Raw genomic sequence first — 24,619 nt, 5'->3', positions numbered from 1 at the left:
AAATAGTTATGGATCTGCACTGGAATTGGAAAGTGCTGCGCGGAGGTCTCAAACCTCCTGCGCTATAGCGCACAGCGCAGCTTAGGGGGAATACTAACCTAGAGTACTGCAGTCAATTTTGGGCTCCAAAAAGACATTGAAACTCTGGGAAAAGTACAGAAGAGGGCAACCAGAATGATAAAGGGACTAGAAACCAAATCATATAAGGAAAGGTTGCAGGAACTGGGCATGGATAGTCTAGTGAAGAGGAGGTCAAAGGGAGACAGGGTATCATATCAATCTTCAAATACTTGAAGGCTACCACAGTGAGGAGAGGGTCACACAGTTTTCCAAGGCACCAGAAGGCCAGACAAGGTGCAATGGATGGAAGCTGACCAAGAAGATATTCAACCTAGAAATAAGGAAGAACTTTCTGCTGGTGAGAGCAATCAACCGGTGGAATGGCCTGCCTGTGGAGGTCATAAACACTCCAACACTGGAGACCTTCAGGAGGAGACTGGAGTGCCATCTGTCTGGGATGGTATAGGGTCTCCTGCACCAGCAGGAGGTTGGAGTAGAAGACCAACAGAGTCCCTTCCAATACAAACGATAGATAGATAGATGATAGATAGATAGATAGATAGATAGATAGATAGATAGATAGATAGATAGATAGATAGATAGATAGATAGATAGATAGATAGATAAGATAAACCTTAATTTTGGGGGAAGAAAACAAGGAAAAAAGGCCTTTAACTCCTAGCGATCTGCCAAACAGCAAACAGCACAGGTGACATACATTGTTTGCTGTATATTTCTGTGCATCTGACCCATAGAAACAGCAAAGAATTGTAGAAATGTACATTATGGCAGTATATTAATCCCATAAAGTTTTCTTAAATGTAATCACACTTACTCCTCCCAATTATTTAAATAGAACTACTCCAAACATGACTAAGTCAGGATTTAACTCAGCTGCCTTATCTTAATACTAATACTTAATACTAATACCTAATACTAAAACAGGACATTTCAGATTATGCTTTTACAGATCTTTAAAATTGATGTGGCTTTCTGAAAGTATTGTCTGCTATTTAAAAGAAGATACAATAGCACTGGGCCTCTTCAGATCAAGCATTTATTTTAAAAAGCTTTTTCCTTTTGTTAAGTTGTCTAGGACAATAATAAAACAGTCTTTAAAAAATAAGTCCAATAATTTAAACCTTCTATAGGCATTTAGAGTTATTGACTTATCTCTCTGCGGCAAATAACAATCAGTTGCAGTTGTTGCTTTTCCCTGCATCAATTTGTCTGTGTGCAGTTTTAGTTTCACTTTCATTTTAGGAGGAGCTTGCTAGCAACTTCAATCAATCAGATGAGCGCCAAGAGGCAGATAGTCAATGGCTTGTGCTTTTTCTGCAAGGAGGTAAATTGCTGTAAGGAGGTAAATTACTCTTTGAGAGTGGCTACATTCAATGTATAAGATGCACCCAGGTTTTCACACTGTTGTGAGTTTAAAAGGTGCATCTTATACTCCAAAAATATGGTACTTTGGAGATTAGAAGAGAAGAAGAAAGAAAAGAATAATAAGAGGGACAGACTGGTGATAGACAAAATTGAATAAGTGCCAGGGTTTGTAATGCTTCCTTCGTCCTCTCTCTCTCTCTCTTTCTCCCTTTCTCTCTTTCTTTCTCTCCCTTCCTTCCTTTCTTTTTCTTTCTTTCTTTCTTCCTCTTCCTCTTATCTTTCTTTTTTCTTTCTTTCTTTCTTTCTTTTTTTCTTTCCTTCCTTCCTTCTTTCTTTCTTTCTTTCTTGTCTGTCCCTCCTTCCTTTCTCTCTCTCTTTCTTCCTCACTTTCTCTCTCTTTCTCTTTCTCTTTCTCCCCCTCTCTCAGACAAAAACAAATACACAAAGTATCAGTTGTTCTTGGCACAAAGTATCAGTTGTTAAAGAAGTTTTCATTTCTCTCTATAATATACCTGATACTAATCAATACCTTATCTCTTAACCACGTAAAGTCTATACATATTCACTTGGCAGTAAAGCTACTCTCTTTCAGTGGAATTTACTCCTAATAGATACACATGATTGCAGACAGGCAGCTAGTTCTGTTGTTTAATAGGCTTTTTACATTAACAAAATTTATACCTAAACAACAGAATATAGGAGCAAAAAATCATAGCAGTAGTCTGAGCCTTGCTTTTCTTCTTTAAATGGAAGTACTATCCATTTTAACCAGACATTAAGACTCATTAGTTTGGAATATTAGTATGGCTTGAACTGAACCTTGACAAGTACTTGTTTTCCTTGGAAACTAGCTCAATTTTGTTTCCTTTAAATCTTGCTTTCATTTCACACCAATTGCTTCAGACCAAGAGTTCCGTTTTTTGGGAAAGAGCCTGGCGGTGGGGGCTCGAAATAAAAGCACTGCAAGAGATCTCAAAGGGAAAAGGCATGCTCTGAATTTTCCGAGGCTTCCCTGAGCTGGGAAGCCCTCCTGATTCTCATTCTTCCCAATTCCTTCCTTTCCCACTCCTGGATCCTTCTTTCCCCCTCTTCATTTTCTTTTGCCTTCAGGGTGGGACAGAAAACCAAATTAAAAAATGGAGGAGACCAGGACATGAGGAGAAGGCCATTTTTCATCTGCTTTCTGGGACTGAAAAGTTGAAGGGACCCAAGCTGGTGTGGGTTCTAACTTACCTTGCCTCCTCTCAAGATGGCGCCCATATGCATAGTGCCAAAACCTCAGCTTCTGCACATGCTCAGAAGAAAAATAAAATAAAAAATGATTTAAAAAAAAATAAAATAAAAATAAAACATTTTTTAAAATCCAAAAAAAAGATGGTGATCACATGCTCAGAAGAATTTTTTTTAAAAAAAGATTCGAAAACAATTTTAAAATAATTCAAAAATAGATGGCGGCATTCATGGACCAGCAGTGACCAATCCAGTTTGGTGATGTCATCATAATGCCACCAGCGGGTCATTACCAGTTTGGGCGAACCAGTCCAAATTGGGAGGAACTCACCTATGGACTACACTATCCTAAATGAGTGGGGAGGGGGAAGAGCTTCATGGTAACTACACCCTAAATTGTCTCAGGATAGATCTAAGAGGTTAGAATGCTATACTTTAAGTTTGGCAAGGTTTTATCCATTAGGCGTAAACTAATAAGGAATTGAATCTTGTTGTTTCATTTCTAGGTTTGGCCCTGATACAAATTTGTACTTTTGACAGCTGAAGCATTCTGAAGTCATGTGATCATCATTTGTGACCTTACCAAAATTAAAGGGGAGACTATAGGTTTACCTATTATAGGTAGGTTTAATTCCTTAATTTACCTATTACAATTTATATTGTGCCTTAATATATTTATAAGCTAAAAAATATGGATTTAAAACTTTTAGAAAATTATTAACTATTGAAAGAAAATGAGAACTTGCCATCTATCATTAAATATAAATAATGCTATTAATATGAACTTCAACTACAAGATCTATTAACTGCTGCTAATGATGATGAATTGGTAAAATGAAAAATGCAAACAAAGTCAAAGTTCTACTAGTATAAACAGCAAGAAATGCCAAATAAATTACGATATATGGAAACTATCTCTCAACACAGTGCCCCGGTTACTTTCATCAAAATGGTGTATGATCACACTGGTAGGAAATTGTTGTTAGGAAGGTATTTTTTGGCCCATTCACTTATTCTTCTCATGACTTCAAGAATAATTCTGTACAATTTTACAGGCAACATCATTTTTCCTTAGCCTTTCTTCAAAGAGTTAAGAAGGAGTGACTCAGTCAATTGGATTTGTGCCACGGCAATACTCACTAAACACATATTTCTTTATGCTTATAAGTGCTATCATTTAGATAAAATTATATCAATGACAGCTATTGATGAGTTTTCAATAAACTGTCAAATACTAAATCCTAAAGAGTCAGGGTGGCTCAATGGTTAGAGTGCAACACTGCAAGCTACTTCAGCTAACTGCTAGCTGTAGTTCAACAGTTCAAATCTCACCTCTGGCTCAAAGTTGACTCAGCCTTCCATCTTTGTGTATAAAATAAAGTCCCCAATAGCTGGGGGCAATATGCTAATTCTGTAAATAGCTTAGAGGAGGATGTAAAAACACTATGGAGCGGTATATAAGCCTAAATGCTATTGTTATTGTTATTGCTATGCTAATGCTATGCTGTAATAAACAATTTTAACAATTGAAAAAAATTCCATTGATAAGTGGATAAGTGCACCTGCGTGCCTTCCATTCCCTATCCTAATATTTCTCTCTTACTAGCATCATGTACTGTACTATATTGTTATAGTTTTGTATACTACCAATATGTACTTGACAAAATAAATAAACAAACAAACAAATAAATAAATAAAGTTAATATTTATGTTTATTGCAATTACATCAGGACATTAACTTGCAAAATAGAGAAACTAAGAGAATAATAAACTAAGAGAACTAATAGAGAAACTAAGGGGGGACAATAAAACATTTGTTATTTTGAGAAATAGCTATTTTAAGAAAGGCTGCTATAACGTTGTTAGAATTATTTTCATTAAGATACTTTGCTAGTCATCTTTTAGTTTATTCAAGCTTGTTAGATAAAAATAACTGGTCACTAGAATATATTTAAATTTTCACTTAAAACTGAAAGAGGGGTTAAACAGGGGTGCATCCTGGACCCCCTACTTTTCAACTTTTATATAAATGATATGGCAAAATGGTTGAACAAACCAAATCACACACCCCCAAAATAGGCGACCGAAACATCACCCTTTTGCTCTATGCAGATGACGCCGTGATCCTCTCCAGGATGCCAGTAGGTCTTAAAAGAGCCTTGCGAGCCCTTCTTCAGTACTGTAATAACAATAACCTGAGTATAAATTATGAAAAAACAAAGATCATGGCCTTTGCAAAAAGGCCAAAAATTTACTCATGGTATCTTGATGGGCACAAAATAGAGCAGGTAACCACATTTAAATACCTGGGGGTGGTCTTTCAGGCAAATGGCTCAAGGAAAGCACATGGAGAATATGCAGCTGCCTTGGACCAAAGATCAGCGAGCGCCATTCTCATTTTTTTCCGCACAAAGGGAGGTTATTATGTTCCTGCTGCTATCAAGCTTTTTAAGGCCAAGTCGCTAGCTCAGCTGCTTTATGGGTCCTTGCTTGGACCGCCAGCTTTAACTTTACACTTTACACCACTAGAATTAGTTCAAACCAAATTTATTAGAGCAATTCTCCAGATGCCACGTTGCATCTCAAACGCACTTCTGCGCCTGGAGACTAGACTGATAAAAGTTGAAGCAAGAATCTGTATAACGTCCCTAAATATGTGGTTAAAGCTTAATTTTTTTCTGCAAGGTCTTGCTCCGTTAATCCTTCATGATGAATTTTCCTCCTCATGGATTAAGGCCATCGAGTTCAATCTTCACAAATTAGGCTTCTCCCCAGATTTAATACTCGAGATGAACTATGATCTAGCAGGACAGACCTTGCGACAAAGGGTGGAGGACATTGAGAGACAGGAGGACTTGGGTAGAGCTCTGCTGTTTCTGGCCCCAGATGCCAGATGTTGTGGCTCCTGCAAGATACCTGGGACAGCTAGAGTCAGCAAGCCATTGAAAGGCATTTGCTCTTGTACGGTGCCATGCGCTTCCATCCGCTGTCTTGTACGGCAAGTACAAGGGAACTCCAGCCACTGAAAGATTTTGCCCTTGTGGCTCAGGAGAGGTGGAGACTGAGGGACACATGTTCCTGAGATGCTCCTTTTACACTGACATTAGGAGAAAGCATATTCTACCACTTATCAAGGGATATCCTGGCCACTCGGACGTTGCCTATCCAGTGGTTGCTTGGGGATGAGGTTACGGCACAGGTGGCCAGATTCTGCGCAGCAGCAGTGGGGATTTGTCGCAAATGTGTGCCTTCATAGCAAGATATGTACATCTCTTGTATAGTTACAATGGGTCAATCTTGGTTGCTCAGCCAAAAGTCCTGTTTCCTGTTCTTTTTCCTTTTAATTATTATTAATATTATATTGATGGTCTTTGACCGTAAATAAAATTTTATTATTATTTAAATTTTCAACATTCTATAACAGTGATGACGAACCTATGGCACAGGTACCACAGGTGGCATGTGGAGCCATATCTGCTGGCACATGAGCCATTGCCCTAGCTAAGTTCCAACATGTATGTGTGTGACGGCCAGCTGATTTTTGTCTCAAACAGAAGCTCTGAGAGGGTGTTTATGGCTTCCAGAGAGTGTCCAGGGAGATAGTGAAGGGCGTTTTTACCCTCCACCAGCACCAGGGAAGCTTTTGGAGCTTGGAAAGGATTAAACATGGGCCTCCTGGGCCCACCAGAAGTTGGGAAACAGGCCATTTCTGGCCTCCAGAGGGCCACCAGGTGGTGAGGAAATCTGTTTTCACCTCCTCAGGCATTGAATTATGGGTATGGGCACTCACGCAGGCACAATAGGCTCTTTTGGCACCCGAGTTAAAAAAGATTCACCATCACTGTTCTACAAAATGGAATATTTAAAATAAAAAAGAAGCAAATGTGCTCTAAAAACTGAATATGAGAAAACATAAAGCCATTTGAAGAAAATATAACTCCATACCTCAATTTGAAAAACAAAATTGTTTCAGAAAACTGTTATAATTTTGATGGAAAACTAAACAATAGAATGTTCAATTCCAATTACAATGCAAATGCCACATATAAAGTATATCACCTACTGCAATATAAACAAGTGAAGTCACCAAACTGTATTGCCTCAAGATCTACTTCACAGTTGTATGACTAGAAGCACAAAGCTATTCGTGTTTTCTCAGCATTGTATCTTTTTAGGATACAAACTTCAGATAAAAAATCCACATTGAACCCGGATTCAAAGGAACCAAACAGAACATTGCCATAGCTTCTCTCTCTAACTGCCACTTTGTATTTTCTTTTAAAAAGTAATATATTGGCAGCTATCTCATTTAGTATGCCAATTTAACAACATACTGATAAAAATAATTACACAACCCAAAATTTCTAGAGGATATTTAGTCTCTTCTTTTAAAGGCTGATACTTGAAAGGTTGAAAGCCTGGTGCTGAAGTGACTTGTACTGATAAATATTTGAAAAGCTCAGTCCAGTTTCAGTCCAAGTTTGTAATTTCCATATCAAATTATAAGCTCAGAATGCCTGGAGCGCAAATAAACATACTAAAGGCTCTTTAGCCACAAGGAGATAAGATCTCTCTCTGGAGAGACTTCGCCAAACTGCTCCCTTGCTTTTGTGCTGACTGCTGGAATGTGCTTGCTTTTCATTTCACTCTTTGTGTCTGGCTCTCAGGCCTCACAGGCAGTGTCTTAAGCCAGGCAGGGTCAGCACAAACAGAGAGTAGCATTCATGGACAGATCAAGTTTATGTGAGAATCTGCTCCTCCTGTGCCCTCAATTTCCATTTGAATTGTTAATAAAATTTCAACCTGAAAGGCACATGATCGCTTCAGTAGAGAAGTCATGCAGAGAATCCTCAAGCTCAGAAAAACAATTTTTCTTTATTTTTTTTAAGCCGTTCTTTTCCTGCATTCATGGGAATTATGCCATGTAACATCTCTCCTGAACTGATCCTTCTAACCCCATAGTAACATCTGATAGCAAGTAAGGTGCTTGCTTTAAAAGAAGAGGCATGTAAATGAGAAAGAACAACATCATCAGCCACCCAGCAATAAAATAATAATGATAGTGACAGTGATAATTATAGTGATAGTGATAATTTATTATTTATTATTTATTTACATTTATGGTCCAGTGGAATATTGCATAGTAGTAGTAGTAGTAGTAGTAGTAGTAGTAGTAGTAGTAGTAGTAGTGATTAAGATTCTATTTAATATTTAATATTTAATATTTAATATTTAATATTTAATATTTAATATTTAATATTTAATATTTAATATTTAATATTTAATATTTAATATTTAATATTTAATATTTAATATTTAATATTTAATATTTAATATTTAATATTTAATATTTAATATTTAATATTTAATATTTAATATTTAATATTTAATATTTAATATTTAATATTTAATATTTAATATTTAATATTTAATATTTAATATTTAATATTTAATATTTAATATTTAATATTTAATATTTAATATTTAATATTTAATATTTAATATTTAATATTTAATATTTAATATTTAATATTTAATATTATTTAATATTATTTAATATTATTTAATATTATTTAATATTATTTAATATTATTTAATATTATTTAATATTATTTAATATTATTTAATATTATTTAATATTATTTAATATTATTTAATATTATTTAATATTATTTAATATTATTTAATATTATTTAATATTATTTAATATTATTTAAGATTATTTAAGATTATTTAAGATTATTTAAGATTATTTAAGATTATTTAAGATTATTTAAGATTATTTAAGATTATTTAAGATTATTTAAGATTATTTAAGATTATTTAAGATTATTTAATATTATTTAATATTATTTAATATTATTTAATATTATTTAATATTATTTAATATTATTTAATATTATTTAATATTATTTAATATTATTTAATATTATTTAATATTATTTAATATTATTTAATATTATTTAATATTATTTAATATTATTTAATATTATTTAATATTATTTAATATTATTTAATATTATTTAATATTATTTAATATTATTTAAGATTATTTAATATTATTTAATATTATTTAAGATTATTTAAGATTATTTAAGATTATTTAATATTATTTAAGATTATTTAATATTATTTAAGATTATTTAAGATTATTTAAGATTATTTAAGATTATTTAAGATTATTTAAGATTATTTAAGATTATTTAATATTATTTAATATTATTTAATATTATTTAAGATTATTTAATATTATTTAAGATTATTTAAGATTATTTAAGATTATTTAAGATTGAAGATTGAAGATTTAATTGTATTTGTATGCCACCCCTCTCCGAGGACACGGGATGGCATACAAATACAATTAAATCTTAAATCTGATTGATGATGGTGATGATGGTGATGATGGTGATGGTGATGCAAGGATAGCAAGAAACTAGACTTAGAACTAGATTCTACAATGTTACAGCTTCAAAAAAATGCAACAAATGGAAAGAGGCTTATTTATTTATTATTTATTTATTATTTAGATTTGTATGCCGCCCCTCTCCGCAGACTCGCAGACTTTTCATTAGTTAATGGCATTCCAACAAGCTACAAGTTCTGATTAGACTTTTCAATTGTTTTATGATATAATATGAACTATGGCTCCACAAAGTTAAAGTAAGACTCCAGTTAATTTGGCCCCCAGTAAAAATATTGCTTAGGAACAAAAATCACTCTTTGCTTCTGGAAATCATGTCAGGGCAACTGTACTTCTTTGGTGAGAAACATTTCACTGCTTATCCAAGCAGTTTCTTCAATCTGAGCAAGTTGGTTAGAGGGAACCACATATGTCTTCCATGTCGGTTTCATTTCTTATCTAATATGAATAGCCTAGTTAGGTAAGTAGACAGAGAACAACTGGAGTGTAAATATTCCAACTTCTAAATTTTTTATCCTAGATGGGTCATTAAATATGGCCTCATTGGTGAACTATGAAGTGGTCTTAATCTTCTTGGGGACTGATGGAAGAGCAGCATTTAAAAAATGGGGGCCAGGTTGTGTCTGAGGCCTCCACCTCTTTTGGAGGATAGATTTTCCACTTTGGCCTAAATCAGTGTTGGCGAACCTATGACACGGCTTTCACAGGTGGCACGCGGAGCCATATCTGCTGGCATGCGAACCGTTGCCCTAGCTCAGCTCCAACATGCATGTGTGTGCCAGCCAGCTGATTTTGGCTTGCACAGAGTCTCTGGGGGAATAGGAGCTTGCAGGCTACTTTACTGTGTTGTTCTGGGTCTGGTTTCAGTTTGTATGGCTGGGATACGTTTAATGAGGGCTGGTTTCCAGATGTCTGGTAGGCGGGAAGTTTCATCATGCTTATTCATATTGTGGGGGTGTTTTTCTATTTCAATGGCTTCCATGATTATTCTTTTGTTGTAGTGTTCTGTTTTGGAAATTAATTTAGTTCTGTCAAAATCAATTTCATGTCCTGTAGTTTTGAAGTGTTGGAAAAGGGGGGAAGTTTTTTCTTTTTTTCTTAATGCGTTCTTATTTTCTGCAACACGTGCATTTACTCTCCTATTAGTTTGTCCAATAGATGTGGCTGGGCAGATTTTACATGGTATTTGATAAACTCCTTGGTTTTCTAGCTGGATATTGTCTTTGGAGTTTCTTAGGATATATAGATATATATATATATACACACACACATACATACATACATACATACATACATACATATATATGATGGTCTTGGTATATTCGGGTTTCTTCCCATGTAGGATTTGAAAATTTCTGGCGACGTTTCAAAGAGGTCCCACTCGTCATCTTCAGGCTGGTGTTTCAGTAGTTGGACAACTACTCAGGATATCACGCCTAATCTACAACCATTAACTAATCAGCATACCTCAGCTACATCAACGACCCCAATTGTTACTCCACTGACTCACCAGGAAGTTTCTACACAGCAGGCAATTGCTGAGCCATCAAACCACACCCAGCCACCAGTATTTATAGAAGGAATGCAGCTCAGGTCTCGCAGTGTTCGCCTGAGAACAAGGACAGAAACACCAGCCTGAAGATGACGAGTGAGACCTCGTCGAAACGTCGCCAGAAATTTCCAAATCCTACATGGGAAGAAACCCGAATATACCAAGACCGTCATACCTGTACCCGTGAAAATCTACATACATATATATATATATATATATATATATATATATATATATATATATATTTGTAGATATATATATATATATATATTCGTAGATATATATATATATATATATATATATATATGTAGTACCTCATCTTACGAACTTAATTCGTTCCGTGATGAGGTTCGTAAATTGAAAAGTTTGTAAGATGAAACAATGTTTCCCATAGGAATCAATGTAAAAGTGAATGTAAAAGTGCTCCACCTCTGGACTTCCTTTGCTAGCCAAAGCGCCTGTCATTCTGCTGCAGGGATTTTGCTGCATTCTCCGCGGGGGGAAGCAAAGGGAGATCCCTACAGCAGAATGACAGGCACTTTGGCCAGCAATGGAACTCCAGAGGCGGAGCATCCCAGCGGCACCGGCAAGTGGTGGGAAGCAAAGGGAGATCCATGCAGCAGAATGACAGGTGCTTCAGATGGATGGCAAGCACGAAATGCAGGGATTCCAGTGGGGGGAAGCAAAGGGAGATCCCTACAGCAGAATGACAGGCGCTTCGAGCAGCAACGGAAGTCCAGAGGCGGAGCATCCCAGTGCCGCTGACAAGCGGGGGGAAGCAAAGGGTGATCCCTGCAGAATGACAGGAGCTTCGGACGGACAGCAAGCACGAAATGTGGGGATTCTCCAACATACACATATGGAGAGTTTTCATTGCATGCTACTTCTCTCACATGAAGTAAATAGAAAACTCCTTTGTGGAAACAGCTGACCACACATAATAGAAAAAGGAATATGTAGTACATATTGTAATTTTCAAATTCATTTTAATTTACCATATAAAGACCAATACTTAGAATGGGAAGATTCTAATTATGTGGGAGTCCCTGGTGCTCTCTGAATTTAGTTGTTTTCTTGCAAAAGTTTCATTATCCAACTATCAGGGCTAGAACAGAGTGGAGTTTGTCATCTTTTTAAATAGTTAATTAATTTTGAGTATATATGCATTTACTGCCTTTTTTGGAGTATAAGTCACACCTTTTTTCTCCCCAAAAGAGGCTGAAAATTTGGGTGTATCTTTTACTTTGAATATAGCTTTTTCAAAGCTTTTTTCCAGCTCTAACAAGGTGCTAACAATCTTTGTGTCTTCCTATTCCCTCTGAAGAAGGTTGTTTCCAGCCCTAAGTCTTTGCAGGTTTGTTTTCACTCCTATTTCCTATGAAAATGGCTTTTTCAGCCCTTACGTGGTGCTAATAATCTTTTTGGCTTGCAGCATTTTTTTTATTCCTACTCCCTCCAAAGCAGCTTTTCCAGCCCTAAGTCTTTTCAGGCTTGCTTTCATTCCCCCTCCCTCTCAAAAAGTGGTGATTTTCAGCAGTGCTTGCTGCATTTTTTTTATTCCTACTCCTTCCGAAGCAGTTTTTCCAGACCTAAGTCTTTGCAGGCTTGCTTTCATTCCTACTCCCTCTGAAAAAGGTTTTTTTGGTCCTAACTAGGGGATACAATAATTTGCTGAAGCTGACCAGTCTAAGGACACTAGCCAGATGAATACCTGGTAGGTAGATTTTCCTCCACTATTTTCCTCCCTCAAAACTAAAGTGCATCTTATACTCTGGTGCATCTTGTACTCTGAAAAATATGGTAATAATATTACAGCTTTGCCTGAATTACTCCATCCAATTCCCCCAATCCAAGGGTAAAAGTGTAAAAGAGGAAGAAAAGAACAAGACTCCATCCAGTGTCGGTTTTGCAAGTTTTTTGCAGCTTGTTTTTCATCCTTCAATCGTTATTTTTCATTGTGCTCATTTAACACATCATTTCCTATTCGTTATTCTTTCCATGAGCTAGCAGGAATAAAATTATATCAATTTTGCTTTTTTATTTGAAATCAATATGGTAATTTTTGAAGAAAGAAAGAAAGTAATGCATGGTAGCAAAAGCATAAATTAATACAATAGCTTTTAAAAGTAACAGATGGAAAGTTCATTTAAAAAGCAATAGAGTGTTTTGAAGTTCTTTGACTAAAGCTGTTTCCAATTTCTTTTTAAAAAGAACAAACAAAGAAGGCCGAAAAAAGAGGAGTGGATATGCCAAAGATTTGTTCCACTAACTCCAAGTAATAGATGTCTACTGTGTTTACTATGTTTATTTTGCTGACTCAATAACAGACACTGTAGATAGATCTTAAAGTACAGACATATGACAATTCTAAGACAACTGAATTTTTAAGTGATATGGGAATACCAGTGCAATTTGGACTTAGGATGGCTGTTTAGGATTTTCAGGACCGTAAGCAACTGAGCAGGTAAAAGAACCAGATCTTTGGAAAAACCTTTAACCCTAGAAAAGATGGAAGAAATGAGAAAACAAGAATGATTTGCAGCAAAGTGGATGGACCCAGTTAAAGTCACAAGGTACACTTTGCAAGATGTGTTAGCTACGGATCATTCTGGAGGAAATATGTCTATGTAACAAGAGCCGCTGTGGCGCAGGGGTAAGAATGCAGTACTACATGCTAGTTCTGCTGATCGTTATCAGCCAGCAGTTTGGCTGTTTGAGTCTTATTGGCTCAAGGTTGACTCAGCCTTCCATCCTTCTAAGGACATTAAAATAAGGAACCAGATTGTTAGGTGCAATATGCTACCAGTACAGCCTGGTTCCACAAACCGGTAGTAGTGGCGGGGGGCTCAATCCACCCACCTTGGATGCTTCTGTGCATGCAAGAATCAGTGCCAATGGGATTTGCAACATATTACTGATGCTGACTCTGTAAATAGTTTAGAGCACTGTAAATCGGTTAAAGCACTGTGAAGCGGTATATAAGTCTAAGTGCTATTGTTATTAACAATGAACACCAATGAATTACTTAGTGATAGCATTAAATAATTAGATTTTTTCAAATTGAGCTTAAAAATGGTACAAAATTTATATAAAATATATTTATATATTAATATATGAAACTTTTAAAGATATATTTATTTTATTTATTTAATCATTAACATTTATTTCCCATGAATGTTACTGCAAATATAAGCTTTTTTTCAAGGAATTTTAAAAAACTATTGTGTCATTCACACTTTTCTTGAAGAGCATTTATAAAAAAAAATATTTATTAGAGGTGAAATTCTTCATGATTGAAAAAGTCATGCAACTGTTCTAGGGTTATTTTTAATCTGTCTGCCTGGCAGGAAACCATTCTGGTCTGAATGAATTTTACTATTTATAACTGTTTTCAACCTATCTGCATATATTGCAATAAATATTTTATAATCGACGTTTAATAATGATATTGGTCTATAGTTTTTAATTTTTTCCATTGCTGTATCCGGTTTGTGAATTAAAGTTATCAAAGATTCAGACCATGATTTAGGAATTTTGCCATCTAATCTGCATTCATTAAAGATTTGCAGCATATTATTTCTTAATGTTTCATTTTCTATTTTATACCACTCTGCTGGAATGGCGTCTGGTCCTGTGGCTTTATTATTTTTTGCTTCTTAATAGTTATAAGGAGTTATTCCACAACTGAAGGATTATTACAGGAAATAAGTAAGGCCACCTGTGGTTGGGTGGGGCTGCTGTAATTAGTGCTACAGATAAAAAGAGCAGCGTGCTGATTTAGCCTTGTGGAAGTTTATCTGATTCATAGTTTTGTCAAGATCATGGTTTTGCTGTTTCCCTGTTCAGGATTGTGTGTGGACTTTCTGGATTTTGGAATTTGGACTCAATTTCCCAGTTACTGGATGGGAAATTGGATTGTATTTAATCTGTGCCTTGTGTGTACCAGAAAATCCCTTTGACATTTAAAAAGGGAGTTTTTTCTGCTTTTCTGTTGATAAAGACTTTTGGTTTTCCTTCTATCATGTGGTGTGTGTCTTTCTGGACTAATTACCCTGTAATTGCGGGCAGTTGGGACACACCGGCAGAACAGAGACCAGGATAGATCTACAGTATTTCAAGCTTTTTAGCTCTCATCAGCTAGTCATACCCTTATAGAAATGACATATTATATATATATATGTTGCATAATTTCTTTGTTTATTTTAATTCTTCTTAGTTTAATAGCCTAGATGTGTTATTTTTAGTGTCTACATTTTTTATTTATGAATTAACAGTTTAAAGTTTTAGAATAAAAACAATATTTTCAAGATGAACGCTTAATTATAGTCTTCACATAATTTGAAGGGCCAAGTCCACCTTAAATTATTAAAGCAGTTTTGAATCTAAATGCACCTAATCATAAAAAGGTAGCCATGTTAGTCAGTTGCAGTAAAAAAAAGTTAGTGGAATTTTTTAAACTAATATTTTTTATGGCACAAGCTTTAGTAGATTACAGTCCATTTCATCTGATGGATAACTATGATCCAGAATTAACACTACATGCATATCCTTGACTTGGGGATAGGGTCTACTGAGAAAGGAAAAAGAGGGATTCATTAGAAATAAATGTAGGGGATACAAACAGTGAAAACTGTTTATAAAGGATTATGTTCTAAATGCATATAAAAAAAACAGCTCTGGAGGTCAGCATTGAAAAAATTATGAAGCAAGTGTTCCAAAGAGACACTGACATACTGGCTGATATCAGTACAAAAATTGACAGCCAAGCAGAAGCAGCTATTGCTAGCAGTTTTAGATCTCAGATGAATGATGTAGATGATTATTTGATGAAAATCTATTACAAATCATGAATACCTGGTTATAACAGTACAAGTGTTGCTTACACACTTTGATAAATAAAGGGCACAATAATCTGATAGACCATATCCTATCCAGCTATCAATGGATTATTTCAACCCTCATTGTCAAGACATATTCAGGTGCTTATTGTAATTCAGATCATGCATGAACTGTTGCTAAGATCAGAGACAAATTATGTAACATCAGAAAGACATCATCACCAAAGACGTTTGATGTGACTTCCATTTCATGTAATCAACTGCAATGAAAAATAATTTTAATTGCTGAAAAGATTCTGGTGAACTTGCAAAAAATGAAACCAATCATTATTGAAAAAATGTTTGAATACATAGCAGAAAAAGCCAGAGAAAAAGCACAAGTGTCTCTTAGATGAAACAGTCAGTCTAGTTGAATGAAGAAAATCAGATGTAATTTTATAATGTTATTTTTAATCATAAATTATTAGGTATTTAATGTTTCATTATATTGGTTACATTGTACAGAGCCCCTCTATTAGGGAGATAGGCTGTTAAGAAGATTGGGATATGAATAAATAAATAACTGTCCATTTTTAAAAACAATTAAATTTTATTTAAAAGATAAATGTTTCTTTTACTTTTTTTCCACATTTTAAAGAATAATGGTTTACTCTAGCTTGTTAAACAAGTTGCCAATATAATCAGAGTTGCTTCTGACTTCAAATACATTTTTAAAAGAGCTACCATATTACTCTAGAAAAAGCTATACAAAATATCGTGAATATATTACATTACCTTATAATTACTAGTTGAATAAACATTTATACCTCACCATTTTCATTCTGTTACCACTGAAATCACTATAGTTTTTAGAACAGAAAGACCAATTTACTGGGATTGTTATAAAAAGAGTTTCTGATATGCTAAACATCTGGCTTTTGTGGACTGTATTGCAGAAATAATAATTACATAAAATAATAATTACATAAAATAATTAATTACATAAGATAATTTTCATCTCACGATCTGTGTTCTTAATAACAAAGGAATTAATATACACAACCAATATGCAATGCAATTAACTCAAAATTAACTGAATTAATCTACCCAATAAATGAAAATAAATTAACACTCACTATGATAATAAATAGACAAAGAAGAATTTGGATGGAGTTTCAATATCATTCCCATTAGGATATTGCTACATTCTACTGTATATTGGACACAAATAAAACTAAATATATACAATAGAACCGTTGAGATTTTAGAGGTATTTCTTCAAATCATATCTATGCCTCAATAGCTCTGCTACTATAAACAGTACTATAAACTACTTTAGCTGGGGAGCTAAAGTATGTAGATCCATAAGAATTCACATCATGTGCATTACAAAGTTTGGCCTTTCAAAATATATTGAATTTTTATAACTGATAAAACCCAAATTCAAAATGACATATCAATTTGTCTTAAAACTAATATAATCTGAAATAGTTAATCTAGAATATATAAGAACACCATAACTGCCATATAAAAACATTTGTGCCTATAGTTTATGTATTTAGTAAAGCAGAAGAGTAAATAAAATACAAAAGCAATACAAATGAAAAATGACATCATCTAATGTACTGATAAATTACATTAATTTCAGTCTATCCTATTTCACTTTTATGTGCACTTACATATAAGTGCACATAAAGCTTATACACCCCTGTAAAAAGGCCAAGTTTTTAAGTTGTAAAATAATCAGACCACTTCAGAATTGCTTCCACCATTAATATAACCCAATTCAATTGAGGAATTCAACATAGGTAGGTACACATTTGCCATCAATTAAATGGATTATGATGGAGCCTTTATAAAGTTCAGTGGTTCTAATAAGATTTTTTGACAATTGCTCAGTTGCCTCTTACATAAGGTGACCAGATGTGTCACTTTTGGTGGGACAGTCCTGCTTTTGAACAATTTATACCATGTCCCGCGGTGCTTTTGAAAAGTCCCAATTTTTTTTACAAACAGGATATCTGGTCACCTTACCCTCCATCCACCCAAGGGGCAGCAGAAGTAGGGCAGCACAGATGGTCCCTGTTTCCTTGGGGGTGAAAGGTGCCTCCCCCATCCAGAGTGACCCTCCCCCTCTAGCCCCTCCAGGCTGTCCACCTGCTGCTCATCCCTGCCTGGCTCTCTTGGGCGTCTGCAGCCTCTGCAGACAGCACCCCAACGTGGCCCAGGAGGGGAGAGGCCCAGCACTACCCTCGATGCCTACAGCGCCTCCAGGTACCCACAACTCTCCCTCATTGCCATCCACCTGGGCTTCCTGGAGGAGCTCCAGGGCAGATCCCAAAGGAGGGTGGGGGAAGGGCTGGGGCAGTGGGCTGGAGGTGGGAGGGGAGCTCGGAGAGGCCGCCAAGAGGATGAGGAGTCTGGAGAAGGAAAAGGAGGCCAGGGAGAGAATCAAGCGAAAGATGGAGATAAGAGAGGGGAGGGGAAGATCCCCAGTCCCTCCCCCTCCCTGAGCGCTTTCTAAAGGTCCCTGGAACAAGGTGGAATTGGCATCTGCGCTTCCCTCTTTAGGCTTGTAGCAACAAGGCACAAGGACCAGAAGGTGGCTTGGTGGGGGGGGGGAGTGCTGAGGGACTCCTCCTTCTCTGAATGCAAACAAACTATACCCCTTTTAAGACTCAGCCGATGGTGCCTTCCCCACCCCTCCACTTTTCTCCCTCCTTGGCTTCCTCTTCACCCCACGGTTTCCCTGCAGTTCAAAAGGAGGTGTCAAGAAATGAAAGGCAAGAGGCAGCCTGGATGTAGCTGTGGGGAAACTATGGGGCGAAGCGAAAGCCAGGGCAGGAGAGAAGCACGGGGATGGGGAAGGCACCTCCGTGTTTGCATTCTGAGAAGGAGTAGCCCCTCAGCGCTTCACCCCACCAAGCAGCCTGCCAGTCCTTGCGCTATTCCTCCATCTCCCCTTTTTGGTGACTCAGCGGAAAAACCCACCTTGCCAACCTGTTGCTGTCAATGCTGCGAGTTTTGGCTTTTTCAAGACCGCAGCTGAGCCCCCCCCCCCCCCCATGGTGTCCCACTTTGCCAAAGTTACAATCTGGTCACTTTACTCTTACAGCTCAAAATGGTGAACCCAGGTTTCATCACCTGTCACAATCTTTCTTCCCCCTCAGCTTCAAAATGTTTCAGCAGCTCAGAAGAAATGTTTTTTCTGAGAGATTTGTGGTCCATTGTGCACACACTTTTGAGTAATCAAGAGCATGGATGACTGCATCCATACTTACTTTACAGATTGACAGCTTCAGCGCCAACTGTTCAGTCGTTATGCGTCAGTCCTCATGAATGAGGGCATTAGCAAGCTGCACCTTGCCAGGTATGACAGCCATGGCTGGCTGCCCCGAACGGTGCAAATCTTGGAGGTCTGCCTAACCATCTTCTAAATGCCTCATCCTCTGTGCCCAGTGACTAATCATACTTCTGTCGACTACAGATTCTCCATAAACTGTACACAAATGAATGTTTGTGAATGTTCCCAACAGTTTCTTTTTCCACAGTGAGAAATTCAATGATGACACGGTGCTTGTAATGTACATCACTTACAGACTCCATTTCAAAATACTGCTGCAGCTACGCTATCTATCTGAAGAAACGCAAAATTTACGCACGCACTCCTAACAATTCAAATCATGTATATCTAAAGTTCGCATTTGTACCATTCCTGTAGTCTGAGAAAAAAAAGTGGAACACTGTAATCCTTAATATAACACTATTGTCATTATTACAGTTTGGAAACATCTATTCATGCCAATCTTAAAAACACTGTTTTTAAAAAAGTTTTAAAAAGAGTTAAAAACACTTTTTTTCTTAAAAAAAAAAAAAAGCTACTAGCATATATATCTTTTTAAATAGGAAATCCTCTCCCACAACAGTCATAGAGCAGGAATTGGTGGAAAGAAAAAAAGACTTCTGCTGGTTTTGCTTTTGGCTACATGTGCTCCTGTTTGAATGGGGTGAGCAGGGGTGGGCTAGAAGACCTTCAAGTTACCTTCCAATTCTTGTAAGTCCTTGGATGATCTTACCTATGTAGATATTAAACAGCAGGGGTGAGAGGACCGACCCCTAAGGAACCCCACAAGGGAGGGACTTTGGAGTTGTCCTCTGCTGACACTGCTAACACTGACTGTGACCGACTAGAGAGGTAGGAGGAGAACCACCATAAAACGGTGTCTCCCACTCCCAACCCCTCTAGCCGGCACAGAAGGATGTCATGATCGATGGCATCGAAAACCGCTGAGAGGTCAAGAATAGATGGATTATAAACATAGCTTGAGTAGCACATAACACCATAATAATTCAACAGTATTCAATAATAATACAATTCTGTAATAAAAGACAAATCCAAAACAACTTACTCTCTGTGGAGTTACGGCTTGGCATGTAGAAATCCCCCAAATCCTAGAAAATGAAGGCAATTAAAAATGGTTGAAAAACTAATATGTTTGCAAACTCAATTTAAAAGTTTCTAATTTTATGAGGTTTTTGTTTGGATATCATCATTTAAGATTTTTTTTTAAAAAATAGGTGATTTCTTTCATTGGTTATAGAATATTAGGTATTTAATACTTTTCTATGGAACATGAAATATTGCTTCATTTCTCATAGGGCAAATTTTACATTCATAGCTACCATTCAGACTTTATCCAAACATACTCAATCTGATCATACATTATAGAAATAAAATGTAATTCATTTATTATTCAATAATAATTTTTGTTAGACTTTTTATTCATAACGGTTACATTTTCTCTATTTTAAAATCATATTTCATTTAATTTTCCTCTGTTGTAGGCCATTCCAATCTCAATGATGTAGGGCAGAGACAAGCAACAGGTAATTCTACAGTCACTACACCAATTAAATACACATACAGTATATACAAACTTACTGTATGTGGCTTTGATATCTTATAAAATGGGTACTATAACAAACCCAACAACTCTGCAAAAAGGGAAAAAATTAATTTAGATAAATAAAACAAATTTAGAATTAAAATTATCCTATGCAAAATGCTGTTACAAGTTTCAATTCAAAAGTATGATTTGAAAGTTCAACAAATTTAACACTCAGATTGCTGAATCAGTTCAATAAATTGAATTATATCAGAAACCTTTGATTTGATTCAAAGATCTCATTTCTTTTAGTCATACATATACCTGTTTTTATTAAAATGAGTCATCAAACTGATTCAATTCTCTGATTTTTATGTCAAATTCAAATTAAATAATACTGAAATTTCAAATTAAACAGCAAACTGAAATCAAATTAAAAATTGCAGAAGGCACATAAACTTATCAAAAACAGATTTTAATATGCAGTATTACAAACACTGAAAATATTGGAATGATTTAGTAGAGTGATCATGTACAATATGTTATATATTAATTTTTATGAGATACAGAAGAGGCTGCTAGTTTAGTAGATTATTAAGACAAGATAATAGGGATTTTGAATGGGAAAAAATTTGAGTAAGAATGTAAATAAGTAATTCTCCAAGTATTTTATTGGAGCAGATACTAATCTACATGCATTCTTGGTTTAACCTCAACATTTTATTTGTTTTGTCATCATAGATCTTATTAAATTGCTGTTTTCAAAAATACTATAAATTTCTAATAGCTTTCGAATAGATGAGATATACCAGACTAGAAATCAGTCTAATTTTGTCCATTTGATCTTCAGATATATTATTCTTAAATCCAACCTATTCAATTTTAATCATAAGGGTTTTTTAAGTAACAACAAAGATAGCAATTAATGTTAAATCCATATTTACTTACTGAACATATTTACTGTAACCTTACAATAAAGATAATATTAGACATATAAATCTTGCTAATCTGAAAGTACTTGGCTCCTCCCTTACTTAGTTTTACTTTTACTTTCTAATCTAGAGAGACATAACTTTCCCTGGTAGTCCAAACAGAAAACCCACAATGATCTCATTCTACTTTATTGTAAGTCTACATTAACATTACATTCATCTTGCAAGTCTGAAAATACAAATATCTCACCATTTACTTTTTACCATCTGATAAATGAAGGAAGATCTTTTCTTACTTTCTTTCTCTGCCAATGAGAGAGGGGGCTCCTTCCCTCAATGGCATCTCTTGTCTCTCTATATCACAACTGCACATACAGTAGCATTACAGGAGGCTCCCTTCTAAGATTCTTTCCATACCTCCATTGCTTCTGTGGTTTGAGATATGTTTCGTGTGGCCATTGTCTAAGTTGCCCCTTATCCTCCTTGTCTCCCAAAGTTGTTTTCATATCCCATTATACCCATGGACCTGCACATAACATATGACCACTATGATAACCTTTTTCCATGCAGTATCTCTGAGAAATGCAACATATTTACAAATCCCTTCAATCTCACAGGCATTTTATAATACCATTTTAGCAGACAAATAATAATATCAATAGGCACTAGATTCAGTGGCCATTTACTTTATTGTCTATAGAGTAAGTCTGTTTTTCTGTTTAAGTAACCATTTGGATCATCTTTTAAATGTGCATAAAAATTGTCAAATGTTAATTTGGTTCTGACCTGTAATTTGTATAGAGTCAGGAAAATTCACTTCAGAATATGTACACATCAAACTGCTCACAATTCTGCACATTAACCTCATTCATCCATTAATATCTAATAGGCTTTCATCGGAGAAAAAAAATCATGTTCATTTGCCTATACAGAAGTAAATTACTTGCAGAATCCCCTCAATTCAATATTTATTGAACAATTAATATAACAGAATAAGAGAGTTGGAAGGGACCTTGGAGGTCTTCTAAAGGGGACACCAAAAACCACTTCAGAAAAAGGTTGTCCAATCTCTTCTTAAAATCCTTACCTGATGAAGCCCCTACAACTTCTGAAGGCAAGACATTCTACTGCTTAATTGTTCGAATTTTCATGAAATTTCTCCTTAATTCTAGATTGGTTCTCTCCTTGATTTGTTCAGCAATGAAATAAAACCTACAATTCATGATCATTTGCTTTTAAAAGGATCTTTAAAAACAAAATATTGGTTTGTTTGTTTTGGCAGAAGGGACATAGAAAACTCCAAAGAGAAAGAAAAATCAAGGGTGAGAAAATATTTTTACTTACAGCGGAAACTTTTGTTCACAACCAATATCTCTGCTTGTGTTGAGCAGGAAAGACCAGATTTTTTTTTAAAAAAAAATCCGGTCTATACAGGATGTTAATAGTAAATGAAATTAATTATATATATTCACAAGAGTTTATTAAGGATACTTTTAATTACTCATTTTACTTATCCTCTCAATAAAGAGTTTGTTTGTTTGTCTCCAAGGAGAAAGTGAGACATTAAAAACTAACAAAATGACTTTGAAGGACAGGATATACTGCCTATTAAATAAATGTAATATAGGATCACTGAGTTTTAATTGTTAACTGATATACAGCATGTATTCCAGCCCAGATACATGCTTTTGAGTTCATTTAAACCACAGCATGATTTTGATTGCAGGCTCACTCACAAAGTCTCATCACAATAGGCCTAACAGAGATCATTCCTTGTAAATCTTATTCTCATTCTTGAGCTAACAAAGATTATTAAAGGGAAGGGAGAAGAAGGGAAAAAAGCAAGACCATAAACATAGCAGACAATTCAAGTAAAAGTGTGGCAGAAAGGCAGATAATTAAACAAGTTCATTCCCAGAACAAAAAAAGCAAGTCCATAAAATTGTTGCCCATTCAAAACCGTTCTTAAGAGACGTCTCAATATCTTCAAGCAAAAATTGATAGCTAACTAGATGCAGAGATGAGATCCATCAAAGATTTCTTAGATATTTCATCACATATCTAATAATTAATTGACTACTTGTTCCAAAACAGAAACATTTATAATTTCAAGGAAAGACTAGACACCTATAGCTATAGGACTAATTGTAGTCACCTATAACCATGTAAGCTTCATGATAAAATAAAGAAGTAAAATAGCCAATTAATCACAGACCAGCAACATAAAGTAGTAGACACTCATACAATTAATAAAAGTATTTCACTCTACATTTTTGAAATTCAATTATCTTAAAAGAACATATGCTCTGCTAATTAAAGTTAAAATCAATAGTGGACACCTAAATGACAGAATAACTTTTGTCCATAGTAGTTTTAATATGATTATACCATACACCAGGGTGCTCAATCTCTGGACCAGGGACCAGGACCAATCTGTGGCTTATTGTGAATTCTGTCACAGGTGATAGGTGGGTAAACAAGTATAATTGACACCCTCCCTCCCCTGGTCTGTGGGAAAAATGTCTTTCAAAAAACCACTGCGGCTTCCATAGAACAACGCATGTCTATTCAAGAATAAGTGAAATCAATTAACAGCCAGTTAGGCATTCTGGGGCATATTCTGCACATGAATTTATGGATAACAGTTCTGTTTCAAACAAAAATTTGAAAAAAGAATGTTTCTATAACATTCTCTTGCTATAACATTAAGATTTAGACAGTGAAAGTTTAGCCATTATATCATATGCAAAGTTTGATTTGTACTAAAAGTCTGAAGGAACACAGTTGTCATCATATGTCAACTAATTGAAAGCTAATGTACTTTAATTAATTTGGGAGATCTCTTTTAGATTTGTATATATACAAAGCGTCATTCAAATTTTGGCCTGTTGAATTTACTTAAGAATATTTTTAAATAACTGTTTTTATGCAGTGGAAGAACTACATATCCTATCTCTCCGTCTATCAGGAAGGGCTATAGTGGTCCTATATAACTGTAGTTATACAGCTACCTACAGTTCTGTACAGTCCCAGAAAGTTCTAAATAATTCTGGACAGTTCTAGAAACTTCTTGATAGTTCTCACAATTCCAGAAGCTTCTTAAGTATCTTGAAATATTGTGAATATCTTTAAAAATAGATCAATTTCAAAATATAATTGTGCTGACCACAAAAACAAAGTTTACAGGGAATAATAATAATAATGATTAATAATTTTATTTTATTTTTATTTTATTTATTTATTTTGTCCAATACTCAATGAGGGTTTTAGTGTGTGTGTGTGTGTGTGTGTGTGTATATATAGTGGAACCCCGACATAAGAGCTGCTTGACTTAA

General features: G+C 35.1%; 1 long non-coding RNA gene across 3 annotated transcripts in view; it reads right to left on the bottom strand.

Annotated features, from left to right (window-relative positions):
- LOC139166559 (uncharacterized) overlaps positions 1 to 24,619 on the bottom strand; it is a 151,079-nt gene that overhangs the window by 111,195 nt on the left and 15,265 nt on the right. For all 3 annotated transcript variants that reach the window (XR_011558979.1, XR_011558980.1, XR_011558981.1), the window contains exon 2: positions 19,876 to 19,918. This is a non-coding gene — a long non-coding RNA (uncharacterized lncRNA). The remainder of the gene's footprint in view (positions 1 to 19,875; positions 19,919 to 24,619) is intronic.

The sequence above is a fragment of the Erythrolamprus reginae genome, chromosome 4, assembly GCF_031021105.1.
Source record: "Erythrolamprus reginae isolate rEryReg1 chromosome 4, rEryReg1.hap1, whole genome shotgun sequence".
NCBI classification, from domain to species: domain Eukaryota; kingdom Metazoa; phylum Chordata; class Lepidosauria; order Squamata; family Dipsadidae; genus Erythrolamprus; species Erythrolamprus reginae.
The sequence above is the reverse complement of the archived record's forward strand: the minus strand, read 5'-3'. Positions and strand labels throughout refer to the sequence as shown.